Source organism: Odocoileus virginianus, chromosome 28 (genome assembly GCF_023699985.2).
Source record: "Odocoileus virginianus isolate 20LAN1187 ecotype Illinois chromosome 28, Ovbor_1.2, whole genome shotgun sequence".
NCBI classification, from domain to species: domain Eukaryota; kingdom Metazoa; phylum Chordata; class Mammalia; order Artiodactyla; family Cervidae; genus Odocoileus; species Odocoileus virginianus.
The window spans coordinates 37,346,619-37,359,018 of NC_069701.1; positions in this window are offsets into that span (position 1 = coordinate 37,346,619).

A 12,400-nucleotide genomic window follows, 5' to 3' on the forward strand; every position below is an offset into this window, starting at 1 on the left:
CTTACTCTCTCCTTAGGAATATGACAGTATGGCAAGTTTGAAAAACAGAGTGAAGCAATCAACCATGATCTCCACCCCACTCCACTCACCCTCATAATCAGTCACCTGTTGCTGCTTTGCACATCATCGCGAAACCTGGTGGCTTAAACAAATGATGAATGTTTATTATTCCTGATGGTTTCTGTGAGTCAGGAATTCAAGAAGGATTCAGCTGGGTGCCTCTAACTCAGGAATTTCATGAGGTTTAGTTCAGTTCAGTTGCTCAGTCGTGTCTGACTCTTTGCGACCCCATGAATCGCAGCACACCAGGGCCTCCCTGTCCATCTCCAACTCCCGGAGTTTACTCAAACTCATGTCTATCGAGTCAGTGATGCCATCCAGCCATCTCATCCTCTGTCGTTCCCTTCTCCTCCTGCCCCCAATCCCTCCCAGCATCAGGGTCTTTTCCAATGAGTCAACTCTTCACATGAGGTGGCCAAAGTACTGGAGTTTCAGTTTCAGCATCAATCCTTCCAATGAACACCCAGGACTGATCTTTAGGATGGACTGGTTGGAGCTCCTTGCAGTCCAAGGGACTCTCTCAAGAGTCTTCTCCAACACCACAGGTCAAAAGCATCAATTTTTCAGTACTCAGCTTTCTTCACAGTCCAACTCTCACATCCATACATGACCACTGGAAAAACCATAGCCTTGACCAGATGGACCTTTGTTGGCAAAGTAATGTCTCTGCTTTTTAATATGCTATCTAGGTTGGTCATAAGTTTCCTTCCAAGGAGTAAATGTCTTTTAATTTCATGGCTGCAATCACCATCTGCACTGATTTTGGGAGCCCCCCAAAATAAAGTCTGACACTGTTTCCACTGTTTCCCCATCTATTTGCCATGAAATGATGGGACCAGATGCCATGATCTTAGTTTTCTGAATGTTAAGCTTTAAGCCAACTTTTTCACTCTCCTCTTTCACTTTCATGAAGAGGCTTTTTAGTTCCTCTTCACTTTCTGCCATCAGGGTTGTGTCATCTGCATATCTGAGGTTATTGATATTTCTTCTGGCAATCTTGATTCCAGCCTGTGCTTCTTCCAGCCCAGCGTTTGTCATGATGTACTCTGCATATAAGTTAAATAAGCAGGGTGACAATGTAACTGGCATTGGAGGATCCATTTCCAAGGTCATTCACCCACATAGCTGGCAAGTTGGAGCTGGCTGTTGGCGGGAGGCTTCAGTTCCTCTCCCCGAAGGCCTCCACTGGACTGTTGAAGCATTCCCATAATATGGCGACTGGCTTCCTTCATAAGAAGTGATCCAGAATGAATCCAGAATGAATGCCCTTTGTGACCTTAGCCTCAGAAAGCACACACTTCTGCTACATTCTGCTAATCACTCAAGTTAGCCCTGACTCATGCCAGATGAATCTACCTGTGGCCTTGGATATCAGGAGGTGAAGATTTGGGGAGGAGGTCTTGGAGGTTGGCTGCCCCACTCTCCTCCAACACTCTTGGCTGTGGTTTTGGCAGGGTATTCCCTCCCCAGACTTCACCTACCACCTTAAAGCCTTCAGACAGTTATAAAAATATTATTCAGACATTTTTATCATTTTATCTGTGTGTGTGCACGAAGTCGCTTCAGTCGTGTCTGACTCTTTACAACCTCATGGACTGTAGCCCACCAGGCTCCTCTGTCCATGGGATTCTCCAGGCAAGAATCCTGGAATGGGTTGCCAAGCCCTCCTCCAGGGGATCTTCCCGACCCAGGATTCAAACCCACATTTCTCAAGTCTCCTGCATTGGCAGTCAGGTTCTTTACTGCTAGTGCCACCCGGGGAGCAATTCACATGTAAAAATTCAAACTTGAGAGAAAAGTTCTGGAAAAAACGTGAAATTTTCTTCCCTGTGCTCTGTCGGTTCCCGTGCTCTCTTCACAGTTAGAGGTAAATTCTTTCAGAATGTTTCTTCTTCTTGTGATCTTGGGCAAGTCACTTGACTACTGTGATTCTCAGTTTCCTCAGCTGTAAATTGAGGGGAGATAAGGCCTACCCAACAGAGTTGTCTTAAAGATTAAATGACATCATATATACAAATAACCTTACCTGGCACCTATCAAACGTTCAGTTAATACCTCTCCTGGCTAAAAGTGAAGGAGTCAGTAACTTGACTGACTGACTGACTGACTGATGGCAGAGCTGTGATTTGAACCTAGGTCTGCATTTCCATTATTCTGGTCATCTGATGTGAACAGCCGACTCACTGGAAAAGTCCCTGATGCTGGCAAAGATTGGGGACAGAAGGAAAAGAGGGCATCAGAGAATGCTGGCTGGATGGCGTCACCAATGCAATGGCCATGAACTTGGGCAAACTTCGGGAGATGGTGATGGACAGGGAGGCCTGGTGTACTGCGGTCCATGGGTCTCAAAGATTCAGACACAATCGAGCAATGGAACAACAACTGCATTTCCATAAAACCATTCATTTCCCATTATTTCAAGTACCTATCTGTCCAGTGCTATCAGTTACTAAGTGTGTGAACTTGAGCAAGGCATTTAACATCTTAAAGCTAAGCTTCCTTCATCTGTAAGATGGGGACAACACTCTGTATAAAGGGAAACTGGTTTAGTGAGCAAATAACTCAGCTCTGCAGATGTATGACAGGTGTGCACAGGTATGACCAGAGCTAGAGGCACTTGTCTACTAAGATTCTTCTAGTCTTTAGCAACAGAAACTGACTCTGGCTAAACTGAATCCCAGGGGATGTTTTTCTGGACAGCTGTTGGGTGAATTGATAGACTGGAAGAAAAAGTGAAAGGATCCAAACAGCCCCAGGGCTGCTCAACAAGAGTGCCCCAGCCTTAGTAGACAACCAGGGCCCTGTGGGTGATGGTGTAGCTCTGAGCACCTTCTGTCTCTGATTCCTCACTTAAATTTTCAAATCTTTGGACGGCGTCTGACTTGCTTTGCTTGGTTCTGGTGCATCCTGAACACAAGGATCAAAAAGCTTCAACCAGAATGGGGCGGGAAATGAATGAGAGACCTGAATCTTGATGGAGAAGTTGGCATTAGCCTGGTGGGGAGTGGCAAGGCAGGTGGGGGGTGGAAGGGAGTGGGGAATAGTCCCAGGAAGAAGAAAGGACATAAGTAGAGACAAAGAAGTAAAGACAGTGTGAGGCATATTGGAAAATGCAAGGTAGAATCCTGTGGCTAGATGAGCTCAGAGCAAAGGTAACAAAGCCCCCCACTTTCAGGTGGGAAAATCCAGTCCTTGTGGTTCAAAAGAGGCTGGCTCGGTGGCCAGCCTGACCAATCAGAACACGCCATTTCTTTCTTTCTTTTTTTTCATTTATTTTTATTAGTTGGAGACTAATTACTTTACAATATTGTAGTGGTTTTTGTCATACATTGACATGAATCAGCCATGGATTTACATGTATTCCCCATCCCGATTCCCCCTCCCACCTCCCTCTCCACCCGATTCCTCTTAGCACCAAGGTTTGGTGCAGGGAGGCCATGTGACCCAAGGAGGGCCAATAAGATTCACTTTATGAAATCCCGACTAGGGTTTGGAGGAAGATATCCTCTGGATCCTGACCCAGGGGGTCTTCAGCAAGAGATCCATGTCCTGGGTGGCAGGCTCTGGAGGCAATCTGCCTGGTTCCAGCTCCTTTACTAACTGTGAAACGTTGGGGGAGCTGCCTAGCCTCTCTCATCTTGGTATTCTTCTCTATGAAATGAGAGAAATAAGCACGGCCTACCCAATAGGACAGCCAAATAGAAGATAGACCCGGAACAGGTAGGGCAGTGTTCCCCAGCCCATGTCAACCGCACACACACAAAAGTCAGGGTGAGAATGAAACCAACCAGAACAAAGCAAAGCCAAGAGCATAAATTATTTTGAGTCATGCTTCTGTCATTTCATAGGTCCTGACTGATATACTGGAGTATCAGCTGGGATTGAAAAAAAAATGGGAGAGGTGAGGGAAGGTCGCACTTGCTAAACAACTGGCTTTTTCTCCAGATGGCAGCAGAAAGTCAGAGAAGAGTGTGAAGAAAAATATAATCTCTTAAGGAAGTATCAAGGGAAAATATCAAGGAAATGACCTCTGTTGACATTTTAAAAGCAGAAGTTGTACATGTAGAAATATAAACACAGAAAAGCACAAAATGAAAAAAAAAATTATTTCCTCTGTCTGTCTCTCTCCCCAAAGGTAAGTATCGTTCATAGTTCCTTATGGTTTTTTTCAGTCAAGGGTTTCAAGTAAGTGACGAGCACAAATGTGAATTTTAGGAAAACCTCTCTGGCAGCAGTGGGGAGGGTCAGATGTGTCAGGGTTGGAAGAAAAGGCAGCAAGAGAAGGGGATGAACTGGTGGCTGGCCCTCCTCTCTCCCCCGCCTCTACCCTGGCTAACGCCTTCTCACGCAGCAGGTTCCGGGTGGATATCATTCCCTCAGGAAGCATCCCTACCCTTTGCCAGGATCCCCTCCAGACTGGACCGCATGCTCTTAGAATAGAACCATAGCCCCTTGCACATTTTATCATCTCATTTGTCCTTCTTGTTTAGTGTCTGCCTTTTCTGCTAGACTGTGAACTCTGTGAGGGCAAGCCCCATGACTGCCTTCCCCTAACATCTGGCGATCACTAATCTGCTTTCCTTTCATTAAATTTATTTATTTTTAATTGAAGGATAATTGCTTTACAGTATTGTGTTGATTTCTTCCAAACACCAACATGAATCAGCCACAGGTTTACCCATGTCCCCTCCCACTGGAACATGCCTCCCACCTCCCTCCCATCCCACCCCTCTAGGTACTGATCTACTTTTCTATCTCTATAGATTTGTCTTAAGTACCAATCATAAAGAACCATGAATGGTACTTACCTTTCGAGAGAGAGATGGACAAGGGAATCATATAAAACCTGTCACTGCGTCTAATTTCTTTCACTTAGTATAATGCTTCCAAGGGTTATCCCTATAGTAGCATGTATCCGTGCATCATTCCTTTTTATGATCAAATAATATACCATTGCATGGATAAACCACACTTTGTTTCGCCATTCATCAACTAATGGTCATTTGAGTTGTTTCCACTTTGGCAATATTGTGAATAGTGTGGCTTCAAATATTCATATACAAGTATTTGTTTGAATACCTGTGTTCACTTCTTTTGGTTAAATACCCAGGAAAGGAATTTATGGATAATCAGGTAATTTTTTGAGGACCTGCACAGTGGCTGTGCCATTTTCCATTTGCCCCATAAAGCAGAGAATTCCAGTTTATTCACACCCTTGCCAGTACTTCTTTTCCATGTTTTATTACAGTTATCCTAGCAGGTGTCAAATGGTATCTCAGTGCAGTTTTGACTTGCATTTTCTTAACGACTGATCTGTTGAGCATCTGTTGCAATCCTTTGACTAATTAATTTTCAGAGTTCTGAAAAAGTTGATTTCAACATCTTTTGCCAGTGTTCACATGTTTTTATGGGGGAGAAGACTTTGGAGGTAGTTACTCCACTGGAAGGACCACTGTCTTTGCTAACTCTTGATGGATGACATTGACAAAACTTTACCATCATAATCATGTTGCATGGTTGTTTCTACAATAGAGTCTACCAGCACAATTGGAAAAGGACTTTAAAAAGCTTTAGATCTCATCAGCTCACAAATCCTACAATTCTTACATCTTAGTCAATGTTCCATATCTGTCTCCTTGTCAATACAAGGCTCTTCTATCTGGTTCCCCGTTCTGTGATTTGTCTGCCTAAAACATTTAATAGAACCACTTTTTGACATTATTTGAGTCTTTGCAAATATTTTAAAGTTGTTTGGGGTTACATTGTTCTGAATCCAGACTCCAGATTTAGTCTGCATTGTCCAATGCAGTTGCTATTGGGTCCCTGTGGCTACTGAGATTGAAAAGGATTAAAATTAAATAAAATTTAAATGTAGTTCTTGGGTTTCACTAGCCACATTCCAAGTGTTCAGTAGCCACATGTGGCTAGTGGCTACTGTACCAGGAGGCACAGATCTAGAAATTTTCCACCATGGCCCTGCTCTAGATACATCCTCTCCAGCTGTCTCAGGATCATCACTGCTGGGATATTGAAGGGGTGCTGGGCATAGAGGCTTCTTCATTTACAAGAAGGCAGCTCTTTTAATGAGTCCTGATTACCTTTAATGATAAGGTGACGGATACACATGACTTTCCTGGGTGATTTCCAACTATTTCTAGACAAGTTTCCAGAGTAGTTCTGTGCAAGACAGGATGACTGTGCAAAACACCAAAAAAACACCCAAACTTAAATAATGCTACCATTGTTATCTCTTTCAGGCAGCTTTCCGTCAGCTCCCAGGTGCCAAGACCACTTCTCGCTTTAGCAAGCACTCACCCAAGGGCAACCCAAGGTCAGCTGTCATATAAGCCTAGCCCCAACCCAGCCCTTTCTGGAGAGAGAACCCAGCCAGGTGTCCTGGTTCCCTGGCCATGTCTGCTCCCAGGACACCCTCCCCTCTCACAGAGCAGCTTCAGGTCTCAGAAGGACTTAATTAAGATTATAAAATAGACCCATCAGGCAAAGGGGAAGCAGATGAAGAGCCCAAGTCAGGAGAAGGGCAGCCAGCCCACGGGGGCCTAGTCCAGTGCTGGCTTCAAGCAGAGGAAGGTTCTGGCATTAGCGAGGACTGTGAACAAGGCCGACTTAATGGGTGTGCAACCTTGCAGTTGCTCGGAGCTCCACACTCAGAAGGGTCCCACGTTTGGGTATAAAGCTTGGCTTCAACTATTTTGAAATGCTCAGTTATTTCTGAACAAGGAGCCCTGCATTCTCACTTTGCACTAGGTCTCACAAATTACGTAGCTGGTCTTGCCTGAGCTTTTCCATGGAAGGCGTTAATATATGAGCAAGTGGGGAGCCTGGCAAGGAGATGGGGGGAGTGAAGAGCTGGGCAGCACCAAGTGGGGGGTCAGCGAGCCACAGAGCCACCCCAGGGGTCCCTGGAGCACTCGAGGGGTAATTGCTTGCTTGCTGCAGAAACATAACTATTCAGAGAAATTCTGATGACACATAGCAAGGATTTCCATATTGTAAATTTGTTTTACCATGATGCTCACAGTTTATTCTCTTCCCAAACTTTTGCCTGATTTCATGTTAACAGGTAAAAGCTAAGAAGTATTTGAAAGTAAATTCAACCAATACAAACTTGTAATGATACTTTTTCATTCAAGGGACTTCCCTGATGGTCCAGAGGTTAAGAATTCACCTTGCAATGCAGGGCATGCAGTTTTGACCCCTGGCCAGGGAACTAAGATCCCACCCGCTGTGGGGCAACTAAGCTCATTGGCCACAACTAGAGAGCTGTGGACCAGCTCGGCCAAAAATAAAACATCAGTTCATTCAACATGCCAAACAAGACATTGTTATTTATCAGAAAGCCACGCTACATGCAATACAGTTTTGAAGGTTTAAAAAACAGCAATGTGACTTTAGAACATAAAAGGTTACTTAAATATTACACGTAGGTGTGTGTGTGTGTGTGTGACTGCTCTCATTTGGGTCTGTTTGAGACCCCATGGACTGCTGCCCGCCAGGCCCCTCTGTCCATGGAATTTTCCAGGCAAGAATACTGGAGTAGATTGTCTTTCCTTACTCCACGGAATCTGAAAAAGACTCATAATGTTCTAGATTTGTTTTTTGGCCTGATGAGGAAAGAAAAAATAATAAACTATGAAAATACGTTAGTTAAAAGAAAACAAGATAAAGAAACAGAAAATAAATCAACTATACTGCATTTTTTTTTAAAAAGATAAAACTTTTTTATGCCTACAAAAAGAGAGAAAGAACAGAACAGAATGTCGGAACCAGCCTGATCATCTTGAGGAAGAGGCTCATTGTACCTACTAACAGGAATTGAAACTCTGCTATTTGCTAAAGTAGGGGAATGTGTAACAGCTGTAGCTGTAATGCTGTATAAATGGAGCTTAAAATGCACTTCAGCTTTGTGGCCACTTGCTAGCTACCTCACGTATTCCAGGTGTTTATTTTGCTTTGTTCATTAATAATAATAATAAAATTAGCTAATTAAAAAAAAAAAAAACTTGCCTTCTTGTTAGCTCCATCTGCCAGGCTTACCTCACACACACCTCCTTGTCTTCCTGAACACTTACACTGTGCCCACAACCAGTCAGAGAAACATCTGGACTCATTAAACTTGCCCTTTCCTCCAGCCCAAGAAACTGGAGCAGTTGGGACAGCAGCTCCAGTCTGACCGGACCTCAGCGTGAAACACTCGGAAGGGAGATGGCCCCCCTCTTTCGCTGCTGTCTCCACCCCCCCCCCCCCAGCCCTGGGGGAGACGGGTCGAGGAGGAATAGCTTTTTTTTTTGGCCATGTCCAATCCCTTGTGGCTCAGCTGGTAAAGAATCCGCCTGCAATGCGGGATACCTGGGTTTTGATCCCTGGGTTGGGAAGATCCCCTGGAGAAGAGAAAGGCTACCCACTCCAGTATTCTGGTGTAGAGAATTCCATGGACCATGGGGTCGCAAAGAGTTGGACAAGATTGAGCGAATTTCACTTTCACTAATGGCATGTGGGTTCTTAGTTTTCCCACCACGGATCAAATCCATGTTCCCTGCGGTGGAAGCGTGGGGTCTTAACCACTGGACCACCAGGGAAGTCCCAGAACAGCCCTTCTTTGATAAATGGGGGTGGGGGGGGGGAGGCCGGGTGACCGCAGTGGCAAGGAGTCGCCTCGGTTGGCCCTCAGGGAGTGTTTGCTAAAGGGAGGAGCAGAGTTTGTCCTGTATGCTGGCGTGATCCTTGGGAACGCAACTCACCTCCCACAGTGTCACCTTTAAAGACAAGGTAAACAGCCCATACTGGGGTCCAGCTCAGTCCAACCCGGTTCCAGTTCACATCATGTGCTAAAGAAGAAGGTCTGGATGCCAAGCATCCTGAGCTCGAGGGCACAGCTGGGAAAGTGAGGGGAAGAAAGAGTGATGTCACTGCCATGTTCTCTCGTTTATACACAGCACTCCCGGGACAGAGGAGCCTGGGAGGCCGCAGTCCGTAGGGCCGCGAAGAGTCGGACACAGCTGAAGCGACTTAGCACGTGGCAGGCACCCCAAATAAACAGGTTGTCTTTTCTTCGTAATTTCTTACAATAGAATGCTTGATTCAATTAAAACATACCATTGGGCTGACCATAAATGCAGGGCCACCTAACCCATACACCACCCATGGGTGAATTTAAAAAAGATACCCTCTCCAGGCAGATGCAGCATGTTCAGCCACCCAACTTGGTGAGTGGGTGGCGCCCACTCCACCCCCAGGGAGATCCGCAGCTTGGCTAGCAAAACATGAGCTCGATTTCAACAGCCTGCTCCCACCAATCTGGCCAGGCCTCCTTGCTCAGTGAACAGCCTGCACAACTGCACTCAGAGGTTCTGCTTACTCACTAAACATTAAGCTGTTCTACTGTAGGAGGAGGGCAATTTGCCTGGCCTAATTCCTATCGTGTACAGTTTACTGATAATTCTCAAAACCTCACAGCAGGGCTTCCCTGGTGGTTCAGTGGTAAAGAATCCACATGTGAATGCAGGAGACATGGGTTCGATCCCTGATCGGGGCAGATCCCACACGCTGTGGGGCAACAAAGCCCATACATCACAACTGTTGAGCCTGAGCTCTAGTTGAGCCCACGTGCCACAGCTACCAAAGCCTGAGCACCCTAGAGCCCGTGCTCAGCAACAAGAGAAGCCACCATAATGAGAAGCTCTCACACTGCAAGTGGAGAATAGCCCCGCTCCCTGCAACTTAGAGAAAAGCGTACAGTAACAAAGACCCAGCACAGCCAAAAATAAATGAAAATAAAATAATTTTTTAAAAACCTCACAGCAATAGCTACTTTCTTTGTTGTTAAATTGTTATTTTATTGTATTAATTTCTTTATTTTTTGTTGCGCTGGGTTTTTGATACTGTGCACGGGCTTTCTGTAGTTGCAGTGAGCAGGCTTCATTGCGGTGGCTTCTCCTGTTTCGGGGCCACAGGCTGTAGGCACCCAGGCTTCACTAGTTGCAGCACACGGGCTCAGTAGTTACGGCTCTCGGGCCCTAGAGCGGGGTTCTACAGTTTCAGTACACAGGCTTAGTTGCTCGGTATTATGTGAAATCCTCCTGGGTCAGGAATGGAACCTATGTCCTTTGCATTGGCAGGCAAGCTCCAATCCACTGCGCCACTGGGAACGTTCTTTTTATGTTTTTTAAAGAGGAGGCTGCTGGAACTTCACCGGTGGTCCAGGGGCTAAGACCCTGCAGCTCTCAATGCAGGGGGCCTGGGTTCAATCCCTGGTCAGGGAACTTGATCCCACACACCACAATTAAGAGTTCACATGGCACCTGGAGGGGGGTAACGGGCCAGTCTGGGCAGAGGCTTAAGGCTTCAACAGGATGTGGTTCTTCATCCTATAAACAAAAGGAAATGAAGGACTGGTCTTACGTAAGACGGGGCAAGACGCAAGAGGTGACAGGTGTGACAGGATTACATTGCTTTTTGAAAAGATTGCTCTAGCTATGGAGTATTAATAGAAAATAGATCAGAAGAGAGCCAGAGTGGTGTGGGGACCAATCCAGCCATCCTGGTGAGATAGGATGGTAGAAATATAATGCAGGTCACACGTGTAATTTAAAATTTTCTAGTGGCCACATTTAAAAAAGTAAAACGAGGGACTTCCCAGGTGGTCCAGTGGTTAAGAATCCATCTTGCAATGCAGGGGACACAGATTCAATTCCTGGTCCTGGGAGATTCCACACGCAGAGGAGCAGCTAAGCCTGTGTGCCACAGCTGCTGAGGCCAAGCCGCTGCAAGGGGAGGCATGTGCGCCGCAACTAGAGAAAGCCCACACGCAGCAGCAAAGACCCAGCATGGCCAAAAAAGTGAAAAGAGATTAATTTGTAATATACATTATAATAAAATATGACATTTTGCTTGACTCAATATACTAAAAATATTATCATTTCAACCTGCAATCAATATAAAGCAGTATTAATGAGATTTTTACATTCTTTCATTGGTCTCTAACCAGCACTCCAATGCCTATATCTTTCCTCCACATGTGTCAACTCATTTCGTTTCGTAGCCATCCTGGAGTCCCACAGTCCTTCCACCTGGTTTTATACCCATTTGACAAATGAGGAAACTGAAGTGCAGAGGTCAGCTCATCAGTCCGAGGTCACAAAGGGCTCAACTTGAGTGGACAGAGCAGAAACCTGCACCCAGTCTCGGCTGGCACCTCTATGGCTGCCGGAGCCTAAGCGAGGCCCTCCAACCGCCAGCTTCTTTCCTGTGTTTAGTCAGTAAGCACCTCCTGAGAGCATCTACCTGCCAAGGGTCAGCACTGAGATGTCAGCGCAGACATGTGATCTGCCTCAGGGAGCTTGCGGGAGAATGAGCTGGAGAGATATGAATCCAAGACAAATAAGTGACAAATGTGAAAATAAAGCTGTGATAAGGATCATGAAGGAGAGATTCTGGAGGTCAAGGAAGAGGCCTTGAGAAAGAGGAGTTGGAGTCAATCCGTGAAGAGGGGACGCAGAAACGTCCCAGGTGCAGAGCAGAGCCGGAACAAAACCTCTGCGGAGGATGGACCAGTGTGGCCTGAGAAAGGAGAACAAAGGCTGGGCCTGGGGGTGGGGGTCCCTTGATAAGAGGAATCCACTGAAAGGGTTCTACCCAAGGGGCGGGGCTGACGTGACTACACTTGAGTTTCAAACCGATCGCAGAGGCCAAAATAAGGAAGCAACTAACTGACCCGGTAGGCTTCCCTGGTGGCTCAGACCCTAAAGAACCCGCCTGCAACGCAGGAGACCAGGGTTCGATCCCTGGGTCGGGAAGGTCCCCTGGAGAAGGGAATGGCCACCCACTCCAGTATTCTTGCCTGGAGAAGCCCATAGACAGAGGAGCCTGGCTACAGTCCATGGACTCACAAAGAGTCAGACACATTTGAGCAACTAACACACACACAGACACACACACACACACACACACACCGGGGGAGTAGAGGCTGGTTGCAGTAATACCACACAAGGTTGCCTTAGGAGTAAGGAAAACTCAGGACAGGCACCCAGCAGGGTGAGTGCAAAGTAGATACCCACTGCTGTTATTATGACCCCAGCCTTCAGCCCACCCAGGATGTACCGTCTTTGTAACAATCCCTCCCTCCACCCCCATCTCTGCACCTCAGACCTGATAGTAACTCAATAAACTGTAGTTAATTAGCTCAAGGTTCATAGCTTTCTTTTTTAAAATCTTGCCAGAATGTTTTAGTTTCCCGTAGCAACAGCCTGGGGAGTCTGGGAAGGACAGAGAGGAGTCTTGCAGAAGCTCAATCCCTGGGACTGTGCCGCACTGCCGCCACCTG